Consider the following 15555-nt stretch of genomic DNA (forward strand, 5'->3'; position numbering starts at 1 on the left):
GAGACCAAGTCAGGTATTGCAATCCACCAACGAGGGACCGATATTCTGTGGGATCAGATAAGAAGGGAGAATCATGATCCAGAGGAGATGAACTGAGGGGAGTTGCACAAGGTTTGGCACCATCCATTTTGGATTTCTGAAGTAGATCCAAAATGTATTTTGTCTGAGAAAGAAAAATACCAGAGGACGACCGGTGTATTTCTAGGCCAAGAAAATAGTGCAGTGGGCCCAAATCCTTGATAGGAAACAAAGCACTGAGCTGAGAGATTGTAGCTTGACAAGCTCGAGCATCAGGACCGGTAACAAGGATATCATCAACATAAACAAGAATGAATACCAATGTAGGATCCTTTTTAACGAAGAGGGAATGATCATTCTGTGAACCATGGAAACCAAGAGAAGAAAGAGCAGAATAAAGTTTCTCATACCATGCCCGAGGGGCTTGCTTGAGCCCATACAAGGACTTGTGCAGTCTACAGACATGAGTTGGCTTTGTAGGATCTTCAAAGCCTGATGGCTGAACCATAAACACAGATTCAGAGAGGTCCCCATGCAGAAAAGCATTGCTAACATCCAATTGATTTAGAAACCAATCGAATTGAGCTGCCAAAGTAAGAAGTAACCGAATAGTGACAGGTTTTGCAACAGGACTGAAGGTCTCCGTATAATCCAGACCATGTTGCTGATGGAACCCTTTCGCAACAAGCCGGGCTTTGTACCGAGCAATAGTGCCATCGGGGTTCCTCTTAATGCGGAAAACCCATTTGCAACCGACCAAGTTTTGAGAAGGTTGAGATGGAACAAGAGACCAAGTGCCAGTACTGAGCAAGGCATTGAACTCTTCCTGCATAGCCTGCCGCCAATGAGGGTGTTTGGAGGCTTGTAAGTAGGTATTAGGAATATAGTCTAGAGATAGAGAAGAGGGAAGGGGATGCTTAGTTGCTGTGTAGGCTTTAGGCTTGTAGATCCCAGACTTAGAGCGAGTTTGCATAGGGTGATTATTAACCGGAGATGAAGGAGGAGGAGGGACTTGAGGTGGCAAAGAAGGAGAGGAGGGAAGGGAAGTAGAAGGTCCAGGATTAGGAGTTGAAGAAGAAGAAGAAGTGGACGGAGACAAAGATGTGATAATAGGAGTGGTAAATGTTAAAGATGTGGGAATGGGATTGGGACAGGTACTAAGAAGTGGAGACAGAGAGGAAGAGGAAGGAATGTGATGAAAAGGAAAATGAAGTTCATCAAAGAGCACATGACGGGAGATATAAATCCGTTTTGTCACAACATCGAGACACTTGTATCCTTTATGTTGCAAACTATACCCCAAAAATACACAAGGCTGACTTTTGGGATCAAGTTTCGAGTGAACATAAGGTTTTAACCAGGGAAAGCACTGGCAGCCAAATATTTTGAGTGTATGATAATCTGGAGACTTGTGAAATAGAGATTCCCAAGGAGAACACTGAGAGGCAGTAGGAAGCCGATTAATCAGATATATAGATGTAGCAAAAACATCAATCCAAAATTCATGGGGAACTTTAGAGGCAGCAAGAAGGGTGCGTGCAGTCTCAACAATGTGCCTGTGCTTCCTTTCAGCACAACCATTCTGTTCGGGGGTGTGAGGACAGGTAAGTTGATGTATGATGCCATGTGTTTTCAAGAAACAGGAGAATTGAGTACTAGTAAATTCCCCACCAGAATCGGATCGCAAAGTCACAATCTTAGTACACAACAGATTCTCAACCATAGACTTGAATTGAGTAAACACAGTGAAAGCTTCAGATTTGTATTTAAGTGGAAAGAACCAGCAATATTTGGAGAAATCATCAACAAAAATGATATAGTAGCGGAAACCGTGAACAGAACTAACTGGTGAGGGACCCCATATATCAGTATGTAAAAGCTCCAAAGGCTTGCTTGATGAACAAGAAACAGAAGAAAATGGTAGTTTTGAACATTTTCCCATCGCACAACTAGAACACATAGACTGAAGGGAACTACCAGTAAAGGAAATACAAGAAGTTGAAGCAATCTTATTCATTATTCGAGACGAAGGATGGCCTAATCTTTGATGCCATATATCCTGAGAGGCCTTGGATGTTGCTGCAAAAGCATGTTGAGCACCAACAGAAGAATTTGTAGTAGAAAAGGGATAGAATCCGTCGCGTACAGGTCCTTTAAAAAGCACCTTCTCCGAAGAAAGGTCCTTCACAAGAAAGTGGAAAGGATACAGGTGAACTGAGCATTGATTATCAAGAATGAATTTGTTGGCAGAAAGCAAATCTTGCTTTAAGGCAGGAACATGTAAAACATTCTTAAGATCAAAGCAGTGAGTATTAGTAGAGACACGAGAAGAGCCAAGATGGAGAATAGGCAAACCTTTGCCATCGCCAATGTAGACTTGTTCAGGACCAGAGTAGGATTCAGGATTTTGCAGTTTTGCATAGGAGTTTGTCATGTGAGAAGAAGCTCCAGAATCAAGCAACCAGGTGTGGGGAGAGGAAGATGTAGTAGCACAAAAGGCAGATTGGGACGGAGCACCAAAATTAGGATTGAGGCGTTGGGAACACTCCATAGCTTCATGGTCAAATTGCTTGCAAATTTGACAAGTCAGTCGTTTGCCAGAGTTAAAGGAATTTGAGTTGTTGTTGAATCTGAAGCCACGATTCTGAAAATACCGCTGATTATTAGGCCTGGTGTAGTGATTGCGCTGAATATTACCCCTGAAATTTCCACGATTTTGCGAACTTCGGAGATGCGAGCCACGGCCTTGATTTGAAGAAGAAGTGGAGAAACTCTGAGCGATGTAAGCCTGAGAGGGAGGAGGTTCAGTAGGTGTAGGCAAAATACCAGTAGAAGTATTAAAGGCTTGGATCGGTGCAGAGGAAAATTTCTTCCGATTTTCGATCTGAATCTCTTTACTCAACAAAAGACCGTGGAGTTCATCAAGAGTTGTAGAACCGACTCGGAATTGAACAGCATCCACAAATGAGTCAAATTCAGGAGGTAAACCATGAAGTGTAACAGAGATTAACTCAGAATCATCAACCGGAGCACCAGCGCTGGCCAAAGCATCAGCAATTTCTTCAATCCGTTGAAGAAATAAGGCGGCGGAGGATTCACCTTTGGTAATGGTGCGAAGCCGAGATCGGAGCTCATGAATGTGAGAGTGCGACGCCGTTGCAAGTCTTGATTCAAGTTTAGACCAGAGCTCGCGAGAAGAATTGACACCAACAGTATAAGGGATCAAAGAATCAGAAAGAGTTGAATTTATCCAGATTAGGATGTTCTGATCATTTTCATACCAAGAAACAAACTCAGGATTCAAGATTGACGTGCGATTTCCAGAAGAATCACAGAGATACTTCGGCGGAGCCACCTGAGATCCATCGACAATGCCAGTAAGATTATAGCGCCGGAAGATCGGAGCAAATAGTGCACTCCAGGTGAGATAGTTGGTGGTAGTGAGCTTAATCGGGACCATTGAACCAATATTCTGGATGGTAATGGAAGAAGGTGACGGAGAAACACCATGAGAAGACGAGTCATGACCAGAGGAAGGAGACGCCGCCATGGAAGACGATTAGAGTTGCGATTGAGAAGAAAGAGAAGGCGATTAGGGTGACGATTGGGAAGAAAGAAGCGGTGCGAAAGCAGTGTTTAGGGAAAGGATCGAGAGAGAGTCGTAAGACAGATGGCGAGAGATACCATGATAGAAAATTTATGATTGTATTTCTTAGTCAATAAGATTACAACAGATGGTTATATATACAACTAATAAACCTATGAAAATGACAGCTCATCTAACTGATTTACAGCTCATGAAAACTAACTATATCAGAAAAATATCTTCTAAGTTTTATCTTTTACAATATTAGCCTTAATATTCTGGTCCTTGACTCCCTTCACAATTCATGAAGATGATAGTGTATTTGTTGGATGATTGTGTATCACCTAATGTTGAAGTCTGCAATGCAACTTAAGTCTCTACTTCCCCATTTCAACTGAAGAATATCTACTAATTCTTATAGTTACTTCAACCAGATTAGGTAATTTTGTGCCACTGATGAGTTTTGACTGGATTATTCTAATTTTAATCGGTTATTGCTTCTGAGACATTTTTCTTATAATACGACTGGCTTTCATTCAATATTGCAGTTCTTGAAAACTTTTCCTTTGGAAGTAATCATGAATAATAATATTGTACAAAACTTTAGTGAGAATCGCTCTGCACTGAGTATTGATGTTCTTCATGGCATCTTTTATTAAACACTAATGGGAAAACTTGGAATTTTTATGATCTTTCTTATCTGTTATGAGATTTTTTTTACATTTTACTTAATTTCATTGAGTCTGTTGAGAGAGGTCATTCTTCGCTCATATCATGTTTATGCTGCCTGCTTTGGTTCATAAATAGGATCTCAAAATCCAGCTTGTAGATCCAGACTTGCACCCAATGTTGTTGCATAGTGATATGTTTGTGTGGTTTTGGTTGATTTGCTTATTTTCTTATGGACTCCCGGTTTATTTATGTTCATTGATTATCTTTTGATTTACAGGTATGATTGTTTTCCATCAATGTGGTAAAGTGTCATATGAAATACTTTGGAAATAATTATGGGATCTCTTCCTAATTGATTCCGCATATACGGTTACACCAGGATAGGAGAGAGACATTCATGACATGAGTGCACCGCCACTATGGCGTCCCGTGCCAATTATACAACGCGACATGCAAGTTTTTCTCTACATAACGGTTGTGCGATTGACAAGAAAAATCATGAAAATAGTATATTCGTATCAGAAAAGTTGTTCTCCCAGCATAATAACTCTTCATTGCACTCCAACGATCAACAAAAACTGTTTACTAAAGCAGAATTTCACCAAATCAAAAGTGACAATGCTCTCAATTATTACATTCATCATTGCATTGAGAGAGGGACAACTAGTCAAACCGTTCATGTTATCCGTTCACATCTTATCCTCATGAACATTCATTACTTACAATTCAATACAAGGAATGAAAGTTGCTATCACCAAAAACCCAAAAACTGACATTTTGATCTCTCTTCATGGCAATTAGTGAAATCTCATTTACCTTGTTTCTTGTTATTAGCTTATTATCTTCTGTAACTTGTAACGCCAAGGATCGTCACGGTGTACATAACACAAGCGCTCTCGGCGTGTACTCTGTAAATCCTCTATGTGAAGATAACGACAAGTGTGCTCATTCTTCCTGCGGCAACATCCACAACATCAGCTACCCTTTCTGACTAAACAGCGGTCCAAAGCATTGCGGCCACTCTAGTTTTACTTTGTTCTGTGAAAATTAATAACGTTACGATACTGCACATATCTTCTGGAAAATACTTGGTGCAGTCCATCAACTACCGTAACAAAACAATCCGATATTTTTCATCAAGTACACTGGTAATGTTTTCAAGTGTACAAATCCAGTGAATTCAATCTCTATGTTCCCACTGCTCCATGTTAAAGGAAAGTATATTTGGTTAAACATGATTGTAGGGATTGTAAATAGTCAATGATCTGGTTAGAGCTATCATAGGACCAGATTGCAATCAACTTGTAATTAGAGATTGGTTACCTAGAATAGGCTGCATCTGACTGTATAAAGCTTGTATCCTTGTATGAATGAATATACTGGAAAATAAACCATTCAGCGAACACTTTATTTCACATGGCATCAGAGCACCGATCCTGGTGACTCTAGGCGTCCATTCCGCTTCCGCTACAAACACCGCCCAAAATTTTTCCCAACACACACAACCAACATGGGTGATGAAAAACCAGCAAAGATGATGCCACATGCATCCGACCCTCTCATCCTACACCACTCAGATTCACCCAGTCTCGTCTTGGTTTCACAACTCCTCGACGGACACAACTACGGACAGTGGAGCCGCTCTATGCGCATCGCTCTCAGTGCCAAGAACAAACTTGGGTTCATTGATATATCAATCAAGTGCCCTGCAATTACCGACGCCAAATTTTCAATTTGGCAGAGATGCAACGACATGGTCTTGTCATGGATTTGGCAGTCTGTGCAAGGCAACATCGCACGCAGCATACTCTACTGCAAATCTGCATCTGCAGCATGGAAGGATCTTGAGGATCGATTCTCGCAAGGAAACGATTCCAGGATCTACCAACTTCGATAAGAAATCGTCGAACACCGACAAGGACAACTATCTGTTTTAGACTATTACACCCAGTTAAGGGCTCTTTGGGATGAATTGGCTTCGTATTATGAACCAATTGCTTGCGATTGTGAGGGATCCAAGACTCGTGTAGCAAGAGAGGAAACAGAGAAAGTCATGCAATTTTTAATGGGCTTGAACGAGACTTACTCAACCATACGAGGCTCCATCTTAATGATGAATCCGCTCCCTGATACGCGACGTGTCCACGGGTTGGTTCTGCAACACGAGCGCCAAATGGATGTGGCAAATCATCGTGAACCTGCTGCCCACGCGATGCATACACATCGGTCCACCACGCCAAATGGAGGATCTGCACCTGGTAGTTCCAGTTCACGCAAAGCATCCAACTGCAGCTACTGTGATGGCTCACATTCCGTGGAGCGCTGCTACTTTCTTATTGGGTTCCCTGAAGGACATAAGTGGCATGGGAAACATGTGCTGCCCAGAAACAAACGCCCAAATCAGACAACCCACAATGTTGAAACACCTCAATCACAAGCCACCCATACAGACGCAACCAAGGCCACATCTTCCAACGGCCCAACGTTCACAACCGACGAGTACCATCAACTTCTTGCCTTGCTTCGCCCTGGAAACGGTAAAATTACACCACTTGCGAATGCAACAGGTATTGTCACACCCACATGTAATATGATGGAACATGACTTGCATTCAACCCTTTACTGGATTATAGACAACAAGGCATCTGATCACATATCACATTCACCATTAACACATACTCAGATTGATGTTGAAAATGATTTTGTGGGATTACCTAATGGGGGAACAGCAGACATTAAGAGCATTGGATCCATAAAACTATCACATGAGTTATCACTTAATGGAGTTCTACATGTTCCAAAATTCCGTGTCAATCTATTGTCTGTGAGTAAACTCACACGGGCTCTACAATGTATCGTAACATTCTTTCCGGATTTTTGTGTTATACAAGACATGGATACGAAGAGGACGATTGGCCTGGGCAAGCAATTTAATGGGCTCTATTACCTTACGCCAAGTCAAAATCCCCATCTTACCAACCATGTTAGCCGCACCACCAGTCTCTGGCATCAACGCTTGGGCCACCCCTCTACACACCCTTTACATTTTTTGTCAAAAACAATTCCCGAAATAATGTTCGATTCCAAACATGTTTGTGAAGTTTGCCCTTTGGCAAAACAAACTCGCTTGTCTTTTACTTCTAGTTCAATTCAATCCACTGCACCTTTTGACTTAATTTTTATTGTGACATTTAGGGGCCTCACAAAGTTCCCACACATTCCGGGACACGTTATTTTCTCACCATTGTGGATGATTTTACTCGTTTTACATGGGTGCATCTTATGCGTTTTAAATCCGATACCCAAACACTATTGACATCATTCTTCTCTTGGGTCAAAACTCAATTTCACACAAACATCAAAATCCTACGCGCTGACAATGGTGGAGAGTTCCTCTCCATGCGCACTTTTTTAGACACCCATGGCACCATTTTTCAGCATTCATGCGTTCACACCCCTCAACAAAACGGGGTTGTTGAACGTAAACATCGACATCTTTTGAATATTGGGCGTGCACTTCGTTTCCAAGCCAATTTACCATTAAAATTTTGGGGAGATAGTGTTCAAACCGCATGCTATCTCATCAACCGCATTCCCACACCTTTATTATCCAATAAATCTCCCTACGAATTTTTACATGGTCACTTGCCCAATTACTCTCACCTTCGCGTGTTCGGATGTCTTTGTTATGCCACCAACCTTCACCCAAAACACAAGTTTGACACTCGTGCTCGCCGTTGTCTTTTCCTTGGATATCCCTTTGGTCAGAAAGGTTATCGTGTTTATGACCTCGACACATATACCATCTCCACTTCCCGTGATGTCCACTTCCATGAAACAATTTTTCCCTTTGTCCACTCACCACCTGAACACGAGGATAACTCCCTCGTTCTTCCCCTTATTTCTCCCGACTCATTACTCACTCTGCCCAGTACACCATCTCCTGGCCCACACCATCCTAGCCCAAACCCAGATGCCTTGAACCACAACCCTACCCAACCTCCCACTTTCCCATCCCCAATTCCCGACATCACTCCCCAATCCCCAACCCCAACACCCGAGACCGCTCCGATCTCACCCACTACTGCCACCCATCATCTCGCCTTACCTAACCTCCCACCTGCACCATCTTCACAACCTCTCATTCGACACTCTTCTCGCTTGACCCGACCCCCTGCCTATCTCAAAGATTATGTGGCCCATCATGCTGCTTTGCTTGCGCCTGGCGTCGCCTCTTCCTTCGTGTCAAGCACCCGTCATCCACTCCACCGGTATGTCTCTTATGCCTCCTTATCTCCTACTTATCAGACTTTCATCCATAATGTTTCTCATCAGATGGAACCCACATCCTATGACCAAGCCCGCCATGACCCTAACTGGGTCGCTGCTATGAACACTGAACTCCAAGCTCTCGAAGACAATCAGACATGGAGCATGGTCTCTTTGCCTGCTGGTCATCGTGCCATTAGATGCAAGTGGGTTTTCAAAATCAAATACACTTCGGATGGTACAATTGAGCGGTACAAAGCAAGACTCGTTGCCAAGGGTTTTACTCAACGCGAGGGGATCGATTACAAAGAAACTTTTGCCTCTGTTGCTAAGTTGATCACTGTGCGATGCTTATTGACTGTTGCTGCTGTTCGTCATTGGTCCTTACATCAGATGGATGTGCAGAACGCATTCCTTCACGGTGACCTTCACGAAGAAGTGTATATGTTGCCTCCTCCTGGTTGCCGTCGACAGGGGGAACATGTTGTATGTCAACTCCAAAAGTCTTTGTACGGACTTAAGCAAGCATCCCGCAGTTGGTTTCAAAAAATTTCCTCTGCCATCCATGACATTGGATTCACACAATCTCGGGCTGATTATTCATTGTTTACCAAGGTCTCTGGCAGCTCCATTACCATTGTTTTATTATATGTTGATGACATGGTTATTACAGGAAATAATGATAGAGCAATCAATGATCTCAAGCAATTCCTTAGCTGCTGCTTCCGAATTAAAGACCTTGGACCCCTAAAGTACTTTCTTGGAAGTCGCACGGTCCAAAGCTGGCATTACCATCAATCAGCGCAAGTACACACTTGACATACTGGAAGAGGCGGGTTTACTTGGTGCGAAGCCATCAAAGGTCCCAATGGAACCTGACTTAGTGCTACTACCCACTGGTAGTGATCCTCTCAAAGATCCTACGCAATACCGACGAATGATTGGGAAATTAATATACTTGACAATCACAAGATCGGAGATCACATATGCAGTCAACACCCTGAGTCAATTTATGCAGGAACCTAGGCGGCATCATCTTGACGCAGCACATAGACTTCTTCGATACCTTAAAAATGCTCCTGGACAAGGTTTGCTGTTTTCTTCTCAAAGCAAGCTAAACTTGATTGGCTATTGTGATGCGGATTGGGCACGTTGTCTGATTACTCGCCGTTCAGTTACAGGTTATTGCATTTTTCTGGGTAACTCACTCATATCTTGGAAGAGCAAGAAACAGGTCACGATAGCACGATCATCTGCCGAAGCAGAGTACCGTTTCATGGCTGCAGCAACTTGTGAACTCACGTGGTTGAGATACTTATTGAAGGATTTGCAAATAACCCATCCTAGTTCGGCAAAGCTGTTTTGTGATAATCAAGCTGCATTACACATTGCAGTGAATCCTGTGTTCCACGAGCACACCAAACACATTGAGCTTGATTGCCACACCATTCGTGAGAGGATTCAAAGAGGAGAAATCAAGACAGCCTATGTACACACTGGGGAACAAGTGGCTGACATGTTTACTAAGCCACTACGAACACCTGCTTTCCATTTGCATCTCCGCAAGTTAGGCGTTCTTGACATCCACGCTCCAACTTGAGGGGGAGTGTTAAAGGAAAGTATATTTGGTTAAACATGATTGTAGGGATTGTAAATAGTCAATGATCTGGTTAGAGCTATCATAGGACCAGATTGCAATCAACTTGTAATTAGAGATTGGTTACCTAGAATAGGCTGCATCTGACTGTATAAAGCTTGTATCCTTGTATGAATGAATATACTGGAAAATAAACCATTCAGCGAACACTTTATTTTTCACACCATGCATTAATACAAGTGGTGGTTATGCCATGGTCGGAAATACAACGGCAGCGGATTTGGAGGACGGATGCGGTATAATTTGGATGATTATGATGAGGACTTCGTTTAACCACGAAAATTACGCAAATATTTCTTATCAATACATACACAACGCCCTGGTTTATGGCTTTGAGCTTCAGTATACGATATCACCTGTTATCTAAGTTAATTGTGGCAGAGACCAATGGAGGGCCGTTGGTGTTATCAATTGTTATCTGCACAGCATCCCTGGTACGTCTTTATTCTCAGCAAAAAGGAAAAATATGAAAGGTTTTTGTCTCGCTAAGTTACCAGAAGTACTTGTTTTACGAGTTGATAAACGTTTTTTTTTAATTTTATTTATTTTTTTAGGTTTTTTTTCTACTTCCATAGGAGCTGATTCAAGGTAAAAAATCCAAATGTTTGGTTCTTTTTTTTCTCTTTTTCTTTACGATACTCAAAAACCTTTCATCAAGGAATAAGAAAATTAGATAAAATTAGAAGCAGGTTTATCCAATCTTTCCTAGAAGAGGAGCAACTCGTGATCTTCAGTGATTGATCTCAAATTTTTCGATGTATTTAGTTTGAAGTGCAGCAATGTCTGTTTCAGGAAATTACAGGAAAATACAGAAAAAAAAACCGATAAATTTTGCTGAAGTAAATATTTTCACCTACGCCCTGTCTAGTAACATTTATATTTTTAGCTTTTGGCATTCATATGTACTAGAAATGAGAAGAACAAGAAGCGAGATCAAAGAACATTAGTATTTCAGCTATTGATTGTGTTCAATTGTCCGTCTTTTTTGCAGATTATGTATTGAGACCACTATATCGTTTCGGTAAATGCTTGTAGTTCCCTTGGTATAATTAAGTCTATATGTTCTCTTTTCAGATTCTTGGTTTAAGTCTGACATTTAGTTCCGATTTCTTTGTTATATTTGTTTCAGATTTTGGATGGCTACTGGAATTTTTCATCGGTAAGAAAAGAACCTTGTATATATACCTTTAGTGTAGATTTCCACTAAATTACCTAGAGATAAAACAATCTATTAATTTGAAAAAAAATAGAAGGAAGCAACCGGTTGTAGCAATATGATAGCCAGTAAGACACGTGAGATTGGTTATAAGGATTCAAAGAGCCATAACAAATAAGTTTCTTTCATAATTTTTGGGTAATTTTCTTTTGCAGTAATACCCTTTATGGTGAGGTTTATATTTGGAGCTCCATTTGTGATAGCACTTTTGATTTATAAATGGCGAAGAAGGCATTTGTCAATGTATAGCACCATTGAAGAATTTCTGCGAAGTGAAAAGAACTTCATGCCAATAAGGTACTCTTACTTAGACGTTAAGAAGATGACTAGTAAATTTACCGAAAAGTTAGGAGAAGGAGGTTACGGCTCTGTTTTTAAAGGAAAGTTATGCAGTGGACGTTTTGTCGCAATTAAAATGTTGGGTAATAAATCCAAAGCTAATGGGGTAGATTTCATCAGTGAAGTTGCAACAATTGGAAGGATTCACCATGTCAATGTGGTGCAGCTTGTCGGTTATTGTGTTGTAGGATCAAAGCACGGTCTAGTGTATGATTTCAAGTATAATAGGTCGCTTGATAAATACATTTATTCGAAAGATGAAAGTGTTCTTTTAAGTTGTGAGAAAATGTATTAGATTGCTCTTGGAGTGGCTCAAGGGATTGAATATTGGCATCAAGGTTGTGACATGCAGATTCTGCATTTTGATATCTGATAGGATTTTTATCATCTGCAAAAGTAAGAATAAAAACATTTAAAAATACTTGCAAGAGAACAAGGTAGTTGTAGTATAAACAGCTCAAGCAATGTCGTTTTCCACAGGAATTGAATGAATAATTTGTATTTAAAACCTACTCTTAATTAATTATTTAAAACAAAGTTTGGAAAATGTTGATTTTAAGATTTAAAATAATAAAAACGAATTTAAATTAAAAACAATTAAATAAATCAACTAGAAACCAAATTAAAGAAACACTAGGGTTCCACCGTCACCTTAACAATCCTACGTAGTTCTTTCAATTACTTATGAACTACCCATGCATATTTTAAAGGTTAGGTTTTCCTAATACATATCCTACTTGGAACCTCCAACATAGAACATATATCTAACATGCAACCCGTCCGGACGTTCGGATCAAATATGAACATGAAAGACTCATCAAGTTTTATGAAAACCCTATGAAAAACCATACAACCCTTAAGACGTGGTGTTCATCTTAAGTGAAATTACAATTATTAATCACAGGAAGCCAGCGTCAATTTCAGAGAACCTTCCGACCAAAATTGCATCAAATTACTTTTCTAAATATCCTAATGATCGCAAATCACTAAGACAATTGGATAGTTTAGAACGGTGATTAATAATTCAAAACATGCATGCATAATAGCATAAGTAAATTGAAAAGAAACTACATATTCTTGCTAAGACTCAAGGCTTCGCCTAGCAAAAGAAACTAATTACGAACAATCATAAAACAAAATATTATTAAGAACAAGGATAGAAAACATCTAGAAGATAAACTTGAATCACCAATCCAAAATAGTGTGTGCGTTCTCCTTCTTTTTCTCCCTTCATTCATCAAATATCCCCAAACTTAGCTTTTTGCTTGTCCTCAAGCAAAACAAAACTCAAAAACAAAAGAAAAACTAACAAACTACGAACTTAAACAAAACTTAACTAAGACAATTTTCACCTTCAAGTTCCAATCCATAGAAAATTTTAAAATTTAGAACATCTTTTCAAAGTTCCAACGAATCCCACCATAGAGTCTAAGCCATTTAGAATCAATTAGAAAATAATTCACAAACTTCCTTCGGTGTAAAGTGAACCAACAAAGTTAAGGAGACTCGATTAAAACTCTTACCCCTCGTATTCTTTATTCATACTTCACATACTAACTTCACATTTTTTTTTTCTTTTTTTTTTTTCTAGTAATAGTGGTAGTCGTGCAATGTTAGTTCCCTTAAGCTTTCTATTCAACCCATGTAGCGAGTTTTAGGTCAATAACTCCCAAACCACTAAGGCTTAAGGGCATTAGGTGTAGAACACCCTTTTGGACTTACTAACTCGAGCTAAAAATACTACGAAACCAACTAATCACCCTGCCCTTTGCCAAAACTCTACCGTTTGACTCGAGAATCACGGTTGATCAGGCAGAACTGATCCGGTTACTAAGCAAAGTCTTGGGTGGAACAATTATTACTTTATAACACATACTAAACTTTACTTTATATAGAACAAAAGTTAAAATACACTTAGACGAAAAGCAAGTGCTTCAATCTCACTCCCCACAAACCATGTTGGCGTGAACGTGCAAATTTTTAAAGTATAACTCATGGATTAGTGTTTAAGCAATGATAAATAGAAAAGACTCTAGTGTGAGATTAACCTTCAACATGTCGATTTGTTCTAACGTTTAAAATAATTTATAAATATTAACTTAAAAAGAAGGAAAACTTGTTTTTAAACTGACACAAAAATTAAAATCCTAAAAGTTTACTTTCCCACCCCCGAACTTATTTCACACTTTGTCCTCAAGGTGTGGAAAATAAAATAAACATGACAAAAATAGAATAAAAATATATAACGAACTAAAATAGCGAAAACGACCTGAGTAAACTAAAAAAAAGTAAAATAAACAAACAAAAGGGAAAACAAGCAAATAACAAAATTTAAACAGAAAAATAAAGAAAGAAAACAGAACTGAGGCACCTGGATTCGAACTGGTAACCTCGTGCAATGGTAGAGGACCTGAGAAAAATAAACAAATGGTGCTGTGCGCTGGAGTTGAACCCGAGACCTGCAAGCAGCATGAGGCTCTCCCTGCACGGACACACACAAAGTACCCTAGCACTTCGGTATATAAGCTCCATTTAGCATTTCAAATGTTCATCTAACAAAACCTATCCGCGCAGTGAAGGCCCCCTTCCTCCCAGTCTTGCATCTCTCTCTAAAACCCTCAGCTCACAAACCTTTAGCTGCTCACCTCAACCCTCCATATCATCCTTCATCTCTCTAATCTTCTCTGCCTGCAACCCAAAACTTCACCCCCTAACTTTAATGTCACAGCAGAGCCATCATTTCTCGAGTCTTCGAGAGATCTCGTCAACAAATCCGAGCCCAAATCCTTGTGTTTGCTTACTTTAGCAATCTCCATGTTCACTACATGTTCTTACTACTTAATTAATCTGGGAAAAACTCTGAAAGTCTCATGCATGTGGTTTGGATTTGGTGCAGATCCCATAAGAAAAGGCGCAGATACAGAAATGGCACTGGTGCACAAATCCAAAGGGAAGCCAAGTAGAAGATGTCTCAAAACCCTTACTGTCAGAATTAAAGGTATAATTCCGAAATCAACATGGATATGTGGAATGTAGTCCTTAGATTTGTGAAATTCTGTACTGCATGCTCATGAATCTGCAATTGTGTTTGCTTGCATGTCTCCTGATGATGAATGCCAAGGAAAATTCGTGCAAAAAAAAAAATCTGGATCTGAATTTAGCTTGAGTACTGATCTCCTCTGTGCTACTTGATCCACCCCCAAACTTGTATAGTAGTATATATTTTTTTTATTGAAATGTGAGAGCGAATGAGTGGAGTGGGTCCAAGTAGGTACAGAGTCTTCTTTGCAAACCCACTGTAACGTTTCTGAAACTCAAAACTCCAGTTGGATTTCCTTTTAAATTTCTGCACTTCAATGTTGGTATTGAATGCAAAGTTGCAATGAATGGATGGTTGAATGCCTATATACTGAGATGAATGGATGAATGTATGAGTCCACGAGTAGTTGAGATTAGACCGAATCAGTTCTGAATGCAGCCTCCAAGCACAAATCAAAAACCTAATTAGATAAGTACAGAAAAATAACAAGAATTAAAAATTGCAATTTTTTTTCTCTCAATTTTCTGATTTTTGTAATTAGAAATAAAAGCAGGAAAATAAAATAAACAAATTGATCATGTCACTTGTTCTTTTAAAGTCAACCACTCATTAGCAGCATTGTAGGTCAGCAGTAGTTACGGCACGAATTGATGTTCTGTGCATTTAAAACCAGTGGGTGAATTTTTCTCGGGCACCCTTCTAGGGTAATGAGTCTTTGTAAACAAATAAGGTCCCTCGACTCCCTTCCAGTGGTTTTG

General features: G+C 40.0%; 2 protein-coding genes and 1 pseudogene across 2 annotated transcripts in view; 2 read left to right on the top strand and 1 right to left on the bottom strand.

The window, feature by feature from the left end:
- Positions 1–11351, top strand: part of LOC126585390 (uncharacterized) — a 76588-nt gene extending 65237 nt beyond the window's left edge. The window contains exon 6 of the mRNA XM_050249833.1: positions 11332–11351. The gene's annotated coding sequence lies outside the window, so the exon portion shown is untranslated. The remainder of the gene's footprint in view (positions 1–11331) is intronic.
- Positions 1–15555, bottom strand: part of LOC126585284 (rust resistance kinase Lr10-like) — a 139382-nt pseudogene that overhangs the window by 78855 nt on the left and 44972 nt on the right.
- Positions 1–15555, top strand: part of LOC126585224 (LEAF RUST 10 DISEASE-RESISTANCE LOCUS RECEPTOR-LIKE PROTEIN KINASE-like 2.1) — a 142409-nt gene that overhangs the window by 75893 nt on the left and 50961 nt on the right. The window lies entirely within an intron of this gene.

The sequence above is a fragment of the Malus sylvestris genome, chromosome 2, assembly GCF_916048215.2.
Source record: "Malus sylvestris chromosome 2, drMalSylv7.2, whole genome shotgun sequence".
In the NCBI taxonomy this organism is placed as follows: domain Eukaryota; kingdom Viridiplantae; phylum Streptophyta; class Magnoliopsida; order Rosales; family Rosaceae; genus Malus; species Malus sylvestris.